This window comes from Condylura cristata, unplaced genomic scaffold, assembly GCF_000260355.1.
Source record: "Condylura cristata isolate star-nosed mole 26May11 unplaced genomic scaffold, ConCri1.0 scaffold00005, whole genome shotgun sequence".
NCBI classification, from domain to species: domain Eukaryota; kingdom Metazoa; phylum Chordata; class Mammalia; order Eulipotyphla; family Talpidae; genus Condylura; species Condylura cristata.
The window spans coordinates 24,734,303-24,747,254 of NW_004567106.1; the positions used below are offsets into that span (position 1 = coordinate 24,734,303).

The window sequence follows — 12,952 nt, forward strand, 5'->3', positions numbered from 1 at the left end:
CATTTCCACTTTGACTCATTAAAATTCATTTTCTTGAGTTTAATTTACATTTTGGTCCTGAACTTCTCTAGCATGTTGATCCCAGTTTTAGAAAGGAAAGCAGAGGCAAAATCAGGAGTTTTTAAATTATTTCAAACATCTCAGTTAACAGTCATATGATCTGAAAACAGCAAAACATAAAAATTAGGCTATCATCTTTACCAAAATTGAAACTGTAAAATACTTCTCTTAAAATCCATGTCTAACACTTCTGTTGAAAAATTGACTTCTTTTCTTGCAGTGGATTACTTCAAAACATAAAAATACTTAATGATTTTGTTAGGTTTAGCAAATGACTTAATTTACTATCAATTATTTTAAATCAACAGACTGCTTTAAAGATAATTTAATACTAATCATTGAACCTATTTGACAATTCCACCTTCTTATTTGGGGTAGGGAGTCTCATCCCAATCATAGAAGTAATTTTCCTTTTATCAAAGTTATATACTTTGAAGGGTAAACGATCCATGTTTTGTTTGTAATTCAAAAAATGTTTTCCCTAGTACCCTCCAAGACTTGGAGAATCATTTTAAAGCAATTTTATCTTACTCTAAAATAATAGTAAAGCTTTTTAAAAATGTGTACAATTTGATACAAACAAGTACAAAACATACTATTATTTTAATATTTTCCAACAAGCTAACATTACCCTATGGTCCCTTTTTCTAATTCTAATGTGGATATTAAAAATCTAATTCATAAAAGGGACACTAACAATGATCATAAAAATCAAGAAAATATCAAATTTGTTACATCATAATTAGGTAGTTTTCTGTAACAGTGTTAACATTTTCTTATGGTACAATTAAATATAGAATGATGTGCCCATCTTTTGTTTTCATTTGTTGAAAATTGCCTCAGATTTTGCACCTTGGTTCTATGAACACATCTCCCATGGTAACTTCTTAGCTCTTATATATTTTTTACTACTAAGATATAATGGCAATTTTGGTTTTCATTTAAACAAATGACTATCCATTACAAAAACAGAAAGTAAACTGAAAAGTCAAAAATTTGGGTGTAGTATTCTGTAGGTGCTTACTTGTGTCAACCTGAGAGATATTTTCAAAATTTATTACAGTACAAAGCCAATACTGTGACCTTTAAAATCAAATTAAATTGAATTTTGTTTGAAACATTAATCAACAACAACAACATAAAAGGGAATAATGGCTTTTATCCAGTGAAATAGACAATAGGGTTAAAGGTAACATTACTCAACAAAGACAAATCTTACAGTGGAGGGCAGTTTTGCCCAGTATGGAATGTAGTCTTTGTGCAATTGGACAGGAGATGATATGCATATATTCTTGCTGAGCAGTCCTTTGTGGAGATTTGTGAAAGAAAAAAGTAGAACTAGTTCTATCTTGTGTTCAAATTCTGAGGATTCTAGTTAAAACAAGCAAGGTAAGCATTATTTTATTAATTTTTTTCTTAACTTTCTTTAACAGGATGTTTGTAAAGTTGAGAGAATAGTGGCAATATAGATTGAAGTAGAATTAGGATGCTACTAGCACATCAATATTAGAATTTGAAGCAAATATTTTAAATTTTATCTTTCATGACTTGTTTTCTATTTTAAAAAGTTATTACATACACAAAATATTCAATAACATTATTAAAACAAATGTAATAAAATAAAAATTTGGTAGAAGTAATATAGCCACATAGCTTTAAAGTTTTAACTTTTACTTACAAAATATGAAGTTACTATCAAAATATTTTTCTGTTCAATTGTTTTATCACATCTGTTTGTGCACAAGATCTATAAAGGGACACTTTAATTTTCAGTAAGTAGCATTATTTGAGAAAATGTCCCTGGTCTGCTGCTATTGGGAAAGCAAATGTTTTTTGAAGCTTGAATGTGGAGAAAAGACTCAGATTTTTAAGTTAAAGCTGGATTTTATTTTTTTTTTCTTTATTCATTGAACAGGGAAACTGGTTCAACTGGAAAGTTGTTTTAATGATGGCCACCAATAGATTTTTCAGTGGCTGTAAATGAATGTTGTTTCAATTCATGATAACTCTTCCATTACTGTTATTGTAGGAGATTTTCTGTCCTTGAGTAATAAAGGCCCCTCCTAAGTTGTTTCATTACAAAGTAGGGGGCAGGTGGGCCTCCCTGATGGCACAAGGGGTTAAGTCTCAGTACTCTGAAGCTATCAGCAGCTACTGCAGCATGAGCTCCATCCCCCTCACTGCCCCAAGCTGGCCCACATGGCATAGCAGACCTCTCCTGTCTCATTGCTCCCCTCTGATGTATATTTCAGTCACTCTGCTTGTTCTGCCCCCCACTCTATCTCTGGTGAATCCTCTTACCCTGCCCCCCCACCCCACACCTCTGGTCTGTACCCCCAGTTCTTGTATGCATAAATAAATAAATCTTAAAAAAAAACAAAGTGTGGGGAAGGTAAAAGTCATGTTACACTAAACAATTATTTTAACACCTAGTTTTTAAACAGATGGAGAATGACTATAAGGAAATAAAGTTTATTTTTGTTAGACTAAATGATGCAATTTCTTTCCTTATCTCTACCAATGTTCTGTTAATATGATAATAACTGAATTAGTCTTGGATGTGGCAGTTAATAGTAGTAGTTATCTTACAGCTGGAGAAGACATATAAATAAGGAAAAAGATTGTGTTTTGGCAACTCTTGTTTAAATTAAAAAAAAAAGGATCTTTCCACAACCAAATCCAATAATGAAGCTTAGAGTTTTATTGTTTAACTCTTGTAACCATTAAAACTTGAATGTATTGTTAATATGTTATTATAAATTACCATAGGAAGACTCAATAGTTTGTGATTTCTTGTAATATAATTTTGTATGTGATATAAACAGTTTTAAAGATTTTTATGTTTCTTTATAATAAATTCAAAAGTATGGAAGTTAAACTGAACACTATTAGTTATTTTATAACTAATAGCCAAAAAGAAAAGGAAATAGCCAAAAAGAAAAGGAAAAATACCGGATGGTTTCACTCATAGCAGGAGTATAACAGATAAGGCAAGAAAATAATAATAATAGTGAACAGCCATATACCAGACACATTTTATGGGGTGGAATGGGGAATGGGATTAAAAAACATTGGGGGTAGGGAAATGCACTGGACTATGGTGATGACACATGGGCGATTTGATGATGGAAAATCCAAGGAGATTGCAACTTGAGATGGAAAAATGCACAAAATGATATAAAAATAAACTATTTTATAAAAAAATTGTTATCTCTGGATTAAAACATGGTTAGTTTCCTTTTGATTGTTCCGTGAAACCTAAAATATGACTGAATAAAAATTGACAGATTTAAAGCATTTATAGTAAAATAGGTTTTCTAATTTTAAAAAAGATAATCTTAAAATTTAAGGATACTGAAGAATTTTGATTTTATGTACATGTCACTGGTTCCATACTTATACTTCATAATGTCATTCATCTCAGTAACTTATTCCAATTAAAATTGGATATCCAAATATATTCACTTTGAAAGTAATACAATTCATGCAAAAAGCCACAGAATACCACATTAAAGTGATAATGTAATGTAATATAGTTACAGATTCTGGATTTTGATATCTGCTATGGATATACCAATATAAATATGCAAATAAATCATTCTTTTCAAAAACCCAGGCTAAAATGGTTATGAAGTCAAGATAGCAGACTGTGGTGGAAAGGGAAGTCAAAGTGTTTAAAACACTTGTAACAGGAAAAGGATGTGTGCACCGGAAGATACCTAGATTCACTGTAGTAAGTCAAATTTCTCTAAAATGTAATTTCAATAGCTATGATTTTTGTCTCTGGAAATGTAAACAGTTAACACTTTCTATTTGGTGGAAAGAGAAAAGGGATTGAGACAACATGCATTAGAGCCCAGTACTGAAAGACTCAAAAGTAGGAAAATATCTACTCCTTTTTATATATTCTAAAATTTTAGCTACTTTGTATAAAGAAGTTAGGAAGTGGAAGTGTGTGCTTAATAAGGGGATTGTACAGAAATCTCTTTTATATGACTTTCGGTTAAGTCTGTTTCATAATAAGACAATTCTATAATTTGAGAGCTAAAAGGGTTATTAGGGATCTACTTTATTCCCATTTTATACTAAGGAAATTGAGGACAAGGATGATCAATGCAAGCAGAAAGGGCAGTTGAGATACAGGAATGAGATGTCTGCATCACTGAGTGAAACAATGTAACAATCCTGAAAGATAGTAATTAATAGCTTTCCTATTTTGGGTAACAATAAAACAACTGGGGCATAGGGGTTAAGTCTCAGTGTTATCACCAACAGCCTGAGTTCCATTCCCAGGCAGGGAGCTAACCCACATGGCCCTGCAGACCTCTACCATATCCCCCACTGCTCCCCTCAAGCAGTGTATTTCATAAATCTGTCCTGCTCCCCAGTCTTGTCTCTGGTGAATGGTCTCATCCATCATACCTCTGTTCTACACCCCAGTTCTTCTATGCGTAACTAAATAAATCTTAAAAAAAAAAAAGCTAGAATAATTTTTTTAAATAATAAAATAAACCAGACCTAAGGTGAGGTTTACACAGACCCAATATCATTACTTTATCCTAAACAAAAGATCTACATGTTTTTGAAAGCTAAAAAAAAAGTTTTGAGAATAGAGCAGCTGATCATGAAAAGCAAAAAATATTGACCTGATTCATCTCAGTCACTTTAGTCCAGGACCTCAATCAGTTCAGGGTGAAAGATTCCCACGATTTCTGTTACCCCGTGTGACTTCTCATAAGTTTGATTCAAGGTCCAAATCCATCAGAACTCCTAGGGAGTATGGAGTATGCATTATCATATACCTAATATGTTCTGGGCATGAAGCTAAGAAATACCTTCTCATAATTAAACTTTTAAAATCTTCGATTCAGAAATGATCCAAATTAATAATACTTTGTCAGCAGACTGGAATTTTATGTTCTCTTCGTTCTAGTGAATATTCAGGGTGAGGGGCACTGTTTTACAGTTTAAATACCTATCTCCCTTCCTACCTACCTTCATAGCCACATATATCCTCTATGGTATAATTTAAACTCTTCCCTACTCTGGTCTTTATCTGCTGAATTGTCAAAGAACAGCTCACAGAAACTCACCCTGCCTCTGGCTCTTTTATTTGTTCAACCCAGTATGGGGTGAGCCTTCCCACCCCTAGCAACCTGTTCTAACAGTTTGCTTGTTCTTAGTTGTTCCTTAGAATTAGAGGCTGAACTTTATTAACTTTGTTTACCTGTAAATCTGTTATCTTCACAAACTGGATGCCACCATGGCGCCTGTTTTCTATGTGTGTAACTGACCCTGCTGTGACCCTGGGTCAGTTTTTTCACCTCTTTGGCTTTTGTTTCCACATCTGCAAAGACAGTTAAACCATTTCTACCTTCCTTTACCTTTTCACAATAGCAGGGTACTGAGTAGGCTTTCAGCAAATATTTTCAGAAAAAAGGACTAAGGCTAAGAATATCAATGAAGATATTGGATCACTTCAGAAAATTTAAATTGCAAGAGGGAAAGAGATTACTGCTTGTTGCAGGAAAGGATGTTCTATGAACATCTAACCATTATCAGAGAAAAGAAATTCCACTTAAATAATCACAACTGAGGAACAGTTGAGGAAAGCTGAATAAAAATGAAAATCTAAAGGAATCTTTATTGATGCTGATCCCTAATGAAAGACAAAAGTCCTGATCAAGAGATATAAGAAATTTGTTTCTACTCTCTAGGTAAAATAATTTATTTTCATAAAAGATTTCCTTCTGTTTGAGCTTATATAAGCTTAAATAAGAAATTGTTATCATCATGTATAATTTATGGATTTAAAGGGTGAAAAAAAGGAAAACAAAAATGTCAAAATTACAAAACTGCCAAGTCATATGTCAAATTACTCCTTCAATGTGAAGGTTTACCAACAATTGGATCTGAACTTTAAATTCGATTTTTAACTGCTTCTCTTTGATTTCTGAAGAATTTATCAATTGGGATATTTTAATTTATAGAAATTATATATAGATACAAATTATATATAGATAGCTAGAACAAAAACTGGATCCTCTTGAGACCAACTGGAAGATACCCTAGGTCAAACTAAAGGTGAAGAAAATATCATTAGATTTAGACTGTATTTAATTAAAATAATTTAAAGTGCTTAATTTAAATATCCATGTGTACTTATATTCCTGATGGTTTATTGAAATACTCTGTAAGAATTACCATTAAAAAGACATAAAAAAATAGACATAAAATGTTCATTTGTGTGCAGTGATTATTACTGGATTGGACTTCTCCCCTCTGGAACTGATACATTTAATTTGAATAACATTTAACAGTATCTTTTCCATAGGATTAAAAAACTTCATCAGAGTTGCTCCTTTTTGTAAAATAGCTGTAGCAGTGGTGCATTATAAAAACTAACACAAAGAGTAAGAATAGCAGAGCTATTTAAGAGGGAAAACAAAAAAATTCTGCATTTTAAATACTTGAAATTAGCCTGCTTGTAGACTCAGACTTTTATACAATGTAACTATAAGTATTGCAGTGCTTTCATCTGTTTAATTCATTTTCATAAAGTGATGGAGAGAGAAGCTTGATGTAGCAAACAGTGATTTAGGAACTATCTCTTATTTTTCGTTTATTTAAAATAATAAATTGGAAAGCAAAAAAAATGCTGCTCATAAGAATTTCTTGAAAGAGATTTTGCTGCTACTTTCACATATGATAGTTCACATTTTTATAGAGACTAAAATTTTCAGAATCTAAGCAAAATGAAAGAATATTTCGTTAACAGATTTTATTATGTAAAAGTGAATTAAGACTGTAAGTGGTAACTTAGTAAAAAAGATATGTAGCATATTTAATTTATTCTCTAAGTGCTTATAAGATTAAAAACCATTTAGTCTGACTTTTCTGTGCTTTCTTTATAAATAATAAATAGAATGTGAGATTTTTATTTTATAAAACTTTTATTCGACTGCAAGTTTTGAAATATATTTTCAATGAGAAAAATTAATATAGTCTAAAATCAGAACTAATAATTATTTGAAAATAGGAAGGCAACCAAATTGGGGGAAGGGTTTGTCCTTTTAATTCGTGAACTATTATTTTTTTCATGTTAAAAGTATTTCATGTCCATGACACATTCAAAAGTAGACACTTTATGCACTTCATATTTTAAACTTAAACCGTTTTTCTTTGTTCCTTTTATTTTTATTTTGTAACACAGTAAACTTAAAATAATTATGTATCAACTATTCAATAACAGTTACTTTGTAGATTGGTTTCAATTAAGTGATTACTTTCTGTGAAGGTTTTCTTGATTTTGAGACTGCAGATAATCTCTCCCTTCTCCAATTTCAAAGTTTTTAAGTTTGAATTTGACATTGTACTTCATCTGTGTATTACCAGACATTTTCTATTTTAAATAAATCTTACACTTATCTCCCCTACTACGTGTGAACTAATTAATGGATTCTGATTTAGCCTTGTACATAAGCAAACTCCACAAGCAGAAATTTTTGTCTATGTTGCTTACTGCTAATTTTCCCACTACCTGAAATTGTGTCTGCATATGGTATCTACTCCATAAATATTTATTGAGTGAATGCCTGCTGTCATCTAACATTCAACTGTCTATGAAGCAGGTCTTGGAAGTTGTTTGACATACAAATACTAGGGTCTTTGTGCAAATATATACTCACTTCGCCCTTTAAAATGCATATGGTGCCCTTACTTCAAAGAAAAAACTAGCTACTACTTTGGTACTAGAATTATAATTTTTTAAAGCAAATTATATCAAAACTCCATAGTTTTCATAATTCATTATGTCAATTAGTACATAATTCCGGATAAGGCTTCATAAACAAATTGTCACTTCATAAATTGAACTAACTTAAAAAAAAAAGAATAGAGGGCAGAATTGAATAAAAACGAAACTTTTAAAGACTCCTATATATGACTTTTGTTAAATTTGGCAAAGTATACTGAATAAACATGAGGTTTTTATGATATGCTAATGATGTAGCCTTTTGCTATCCTCCTATTGGAAACAAAAAAAAAGGCAAAATTACTGTGAAAAGACTTAATTTCAGTTAGTGAACTTATAACCTTTGATTTTCATGGAATTTTAAATTTTTATGTTTCTAATTTCTGATGAGCAATATCAGAGTTAGCATTATGCAAAATATGTGGTAAAATATAAGATTTCATTGTGGGGTTAGCTAACAAATTATTTATATAATCCCTAGACTTTGAAAATGATGAATATAACATACATTTTTCTGAAAAGACATCTTATGCATTGGGTGTAATAAGAAATGGATTTGTTCAAGTCTAAAATTTTCTCTCTGGTGTCATCAAAAAACATTTGCTGAAGTAGTGTTTACTTATTTATTCAGCAAATATTTGTAACTCCCAAAGAAAGGTGTAGAGCACTGTGAAGGATAGAGATTGATAGATAAACTGTGGTCTTTGCCCTTAAAGAAGCAGCATGTACTTGCCACTCACACAATGTTTAACAGTGTCAGGGATGTATGCACAATCTCCTTAACTTCTTTAGTATCCCATTTTAAAGCTTTGACTCAGGAATGAAAAAAAAAAACCTTCTTGAACATCTCTAGATGATCTAAAACCATCAAAATAATAAAAGAAAAACAAAACCCAAATACTTAAATTTGTTATATTCTCAAATAAAATATTTTTGAGAAATGGTTGTTAACTATTCTTTCCTTGGGCTGTCATGTCTGAACAGACATTGGCAGTGAGGGGGCCACAAGTTCATTTTCCTATCCTCTAAATGATGTTTTTCCTCCCCTGCTGCCCCCCCAAATCTCAAAGATTGAAAGCAAACTTTCCAATTCTAAATAGCAGGATGAACAAGTTCACACTCATCCCACCAGTTTCTTTAGATAATTTTTGAAGCTTAATTATATATCCTCTTATTTTGATTTACTGGATTTTACTGTCCTGGCTTCCTCAGTCTAGACTCATAAAATTCTCATTTATAGATTCCTTTGATCATTTGTAGCCTTTTCTAGGATTTGTCTTCCCTTTATTGTTTTTATAGCAATTTTCACCCAAACATGGATTTCTTACAATTTTATGAAGGTACCTGTCCTATTTCCTGTCTTGTTTCAGTCATTTGTGTTGTCTTGTTTCAGTGATTTGTGGATATCCCAAAGGAAGGGAAGATTCTGGGCTTTTTCAGCTCAATTTCAAACTGTAGGCTAGTGGTCATTACCCCAGAGCAGAGCTCTTTACATTTCCTCTTCCCCTTTACCTAAGCCGAAGCTTGTAACTCTTATGTTCTTAAGCAAATCAGTAGAGGAAAAAAATAGGTAATTGTTGAGCAGTGTATTGAAGTGATAAATAGAAATAGTATTAATTATCATATTCTCAAGAGACAAATACTCTTACCTACTGATGATTAAACAAATCAGGTTCACCTAAAAGATGTTACTCATAAGTCTTAGCCATACACATTTATCTGTTTGTTTATTTGAAAGTGAGTAGACTGAAATAAGAGATCTTTAAAGCTCTTTCCAGCTATAAATTTTTACTGACTCTCTCTTAAAACAGGAACTGTTCCTCCAAGGATGGCTTTATTAACAGCTTAGTTTTTGCCATTTAATATTTAAGATTGGAGAAACTTATATCATAACCAGTTTATCAAATAAGGTTGATTCTGTTCAGAAGAAATGCAAAATATGTTAAAAATGGTCTCAATTTATAATCATAATTGTAGCATAAAACTCATTTAAAAAAATAACCTGTTATAAATAAAAGGAGGGATGAATTTTGTCTCAGGCACCATTTTTTATAAATTCTAGCATCATTTAAAAACAATTCACCATTTTTCCTTATTAAAATATACCATTCAATAATGGAACAGGTGAGAAAATAATGATAATGATGAACAGCTGTATACCAGAGACATTTTGTGGGGGTGGAATAGGGAATGGGATCAAAAACAGCGGAGGGAGAGAAATGCACTGGACTATGGTGATGGCACATGGGTGATTTGGTGATGGGAAGCCCAAGGGGATTGCCACTGAGATGGAAAAATGCACAAAATGATGTAAAAATAAACTATTATATATGTACACATACATATATATATACATACATATATATATGCCACCGAATATATATATATATATACACACACACACACACACACACACACACACACACACACACACCATTCAGTGGCATTTGGTACTTTTACAATGTTGTATGAACCTCACCACTATCTAGAGTTATAGAAAATTTTCATTACCTCAAAAGGAAAGGCTATATAAAATCACCTTTAAAATTTTTTTAAATTGAGTAATAATTGACACCAAACATTATATTGGTATCAGGTGTACAACATAATGATCCAATGTTTGTGTACATTGTGAAATTATCTTGAATCACTTTTAAGAGAGGGACAGATATTTTTTATGAGCACTTGGATATCTATTCTTCTAATTTTAGTACTCATAAAATTAAACATGAATTCTACTCTTAGCTTTAGCACTCCCTTCACCTACAAGTAGGTGAAACCACTAAGATTCAATAAATTAAAACGAATTAAATTTATACATTGAAAATACATGGAACATTATGTGATGAATTACAGTTCTATAAGTATTCTTATCTATTATGTTTTGATTTTGACTTATGTGTGATCTTTATACTTTTTGGCTTATGTGGTACATAGTAAGTTGCTGGCTGCATTTTTCTCACAATATGAAGCCAGAATTTATTTTCTAAAGGATTAATCTGTACTAGACATTGGTCTATTTCTAAGTTTTTATTGTTTTACTCATCTGTCTGTCTATTCAAGGACTACTGCCCCACTGTTTTATTTAGGAAGTTGTATACTATTTTTAATATCTGGTAAAAATAGTCTCTATCTGTAGCTCCCCTCAGCTGTCCCTAAGTATTTCCATTGCCCAGAGTTTTCATAGCTATCCCAGAAGGTTCATCTCTGCAAGTAAACTTTAGGCTCTTATTATCTATCTTCAGAGGCAGGGGAAGGAACTTGGACAGGTTTTTTTTTTTTTAAATTTGCTTATGCATACAGAACTGGTGTATAGGCCAGAGGTGCAGGGGCGGTGAGAGGATTCACCAGAAACAGAGTGAGCAGATTGACGAAGTACACTGCTGAACAGGCAGATTGATGAAACACACTGAAATACACTGCTGAGGGGAGCAGCCAGCTTGTGGGTCAGGAGAGGTCTGCTGTGCCATTTGTGTCACCTCCCTGACTAGGATCCATCTCATGCTGATGTGGCTTGGCTAGCTTCACAATGCTGTGCTTTAATTAGTTGAGCCACCATGGAGGGGCCAAGATAGAGATTTTTTTCAGAGTTTTTTGTACTTTCTGCTCAATTTTGCTGTGAACCATAAACTGTTCTTAATAAAGGTTATACATTTTTTTCACCAGTTTACCCATTTGAACATTTTTTTTAAAGATTTATTTATTTTTTCATATAGAACTGGGGTACAGGCCAGAGAGGTGGAGGGTGAGAGGATTCACCAGAGACAGAGTGGGGAGCAGAACAGGCAGATTGATGAAGTACACTGCTGAGGAGAGCAGCGGGTGGGTCAAGAGAGGTCTGCCAGCCATGTGGTCACCTCCGGGGCAGGCGGGGATCGAACTCATGCGGAAGTGGCCTTAGTCTCTTAGTGCTGTGTTTTAACCCACTGTGCCACCAGGGAGGGCCATTTGAACATATATATATTTTTTTCAGTCAGACACATAAAAGGTTTTATTTATTAATCCTCATGAAAAATCTGCACAATCACCACAGATACAGACAAAGTCACTGTAGAATCTTTACTCCTTCTGTTGTCCAATCTCCAGCTCACTTTTTGCCAGCACCAACATTGGCCTTTGCAGTCCCCCTGACTTTCTTCATTCTGTTCTTGCGTTCCTTTCGCTGTTTTCTTGAGGTCTTTTTCTTCTCATACAGGCCATGTCTTGCAAGTCTATGTTTGGGTTCATTTTTCTTTGCATAATCCAAGGAATCATAAATCATGCCAAAGCCAGTTGTCTTGCCACCTCCAAAATGGGTTCTGAATCCAAATACAAAGATGACATCAGGGGTGGTCTTGTACATTTTCGCTAGTTTTTCCCGAATTTCTGTCTTAGGTACTGTAGCCTTTCCAGGGTGAAGGACATCAATGACCATTTGTTTCCGCTGAAGCAGTCGGTTGGTCATGAATTTCCTAGTCCGGATAGTTACTGTGTCATTCATGATGGCGGTGGCTCTTCAGGCAGCCACAGAGGAAAAGCATTTGAACATATTTTTAAGATTTATAACCTTTAGTGGAACTCCCTGGTGGCGCAGTGGGTTAAAGCGCAGCACTATGAAGCTCTCCTTAGGCACTGCAGCATGAATTCGATTCCCAGACAGGGAGGTGACTCACATGGCCATGGTGTGACAGACCTCTCCTGACCTATCTGCTGCTCCCCTCCGCAGGGTTTTTCAGTGGATCTGCCTGTTCTGCTCCCAACTCTGTTTCTGGTGAAATCTCTCACCCATCCCCCACACCTCTGGCCTGTACCAGTTCTTGCATGCGTAAATAAATCAATCTTTAACAACAACAAAAAGAATAAATCATGATTTTTCATATATATATATATATTTAAAGATTTATTTATTCACATAGAACTGGGGTACAGGCCAGAGATGCGGAGGCTGAGAGGATTCACCAGAGAGAGCGGGGAGCAGAACAGGCAGATGGAGGAAGTACACTGCTGAGGGGAGCAGCGGGCGAGGCAGGAGAGGTCTGTCTCGCAGTGTGGATCTCCTCCCGGGGAAGCGGGAATCAAACGCATGTGGAGGTGGCTTAAGCTTCTCAGTGCTGTGCTTTTACCCTCTGCGCCACCAGGGAGGGCCCTATATATATATAT

At 33.6% G+C, this 12,952-nt stretch overlaps 1 pseudogene across 1 annotated transcript; it reads right to left on the reverse strand.

Annotated features, from left to right (window-relative positions):
* Nucleotides 1-11,791: 11,791 nt before the first annotated feature.
* LOC101623699 lies at nucleotides 11,792-12,325 on the reverse strand (annotated as a pseudogene). Its single transcript, XR_001145065.1, has one exon. The product of XR_001145065.1 is annotated as a 40S ribosomal protein S24 pseudogene (transcript).
* Nucleotides 12,326-12,952: the final 627 nt, after the last annotated feature.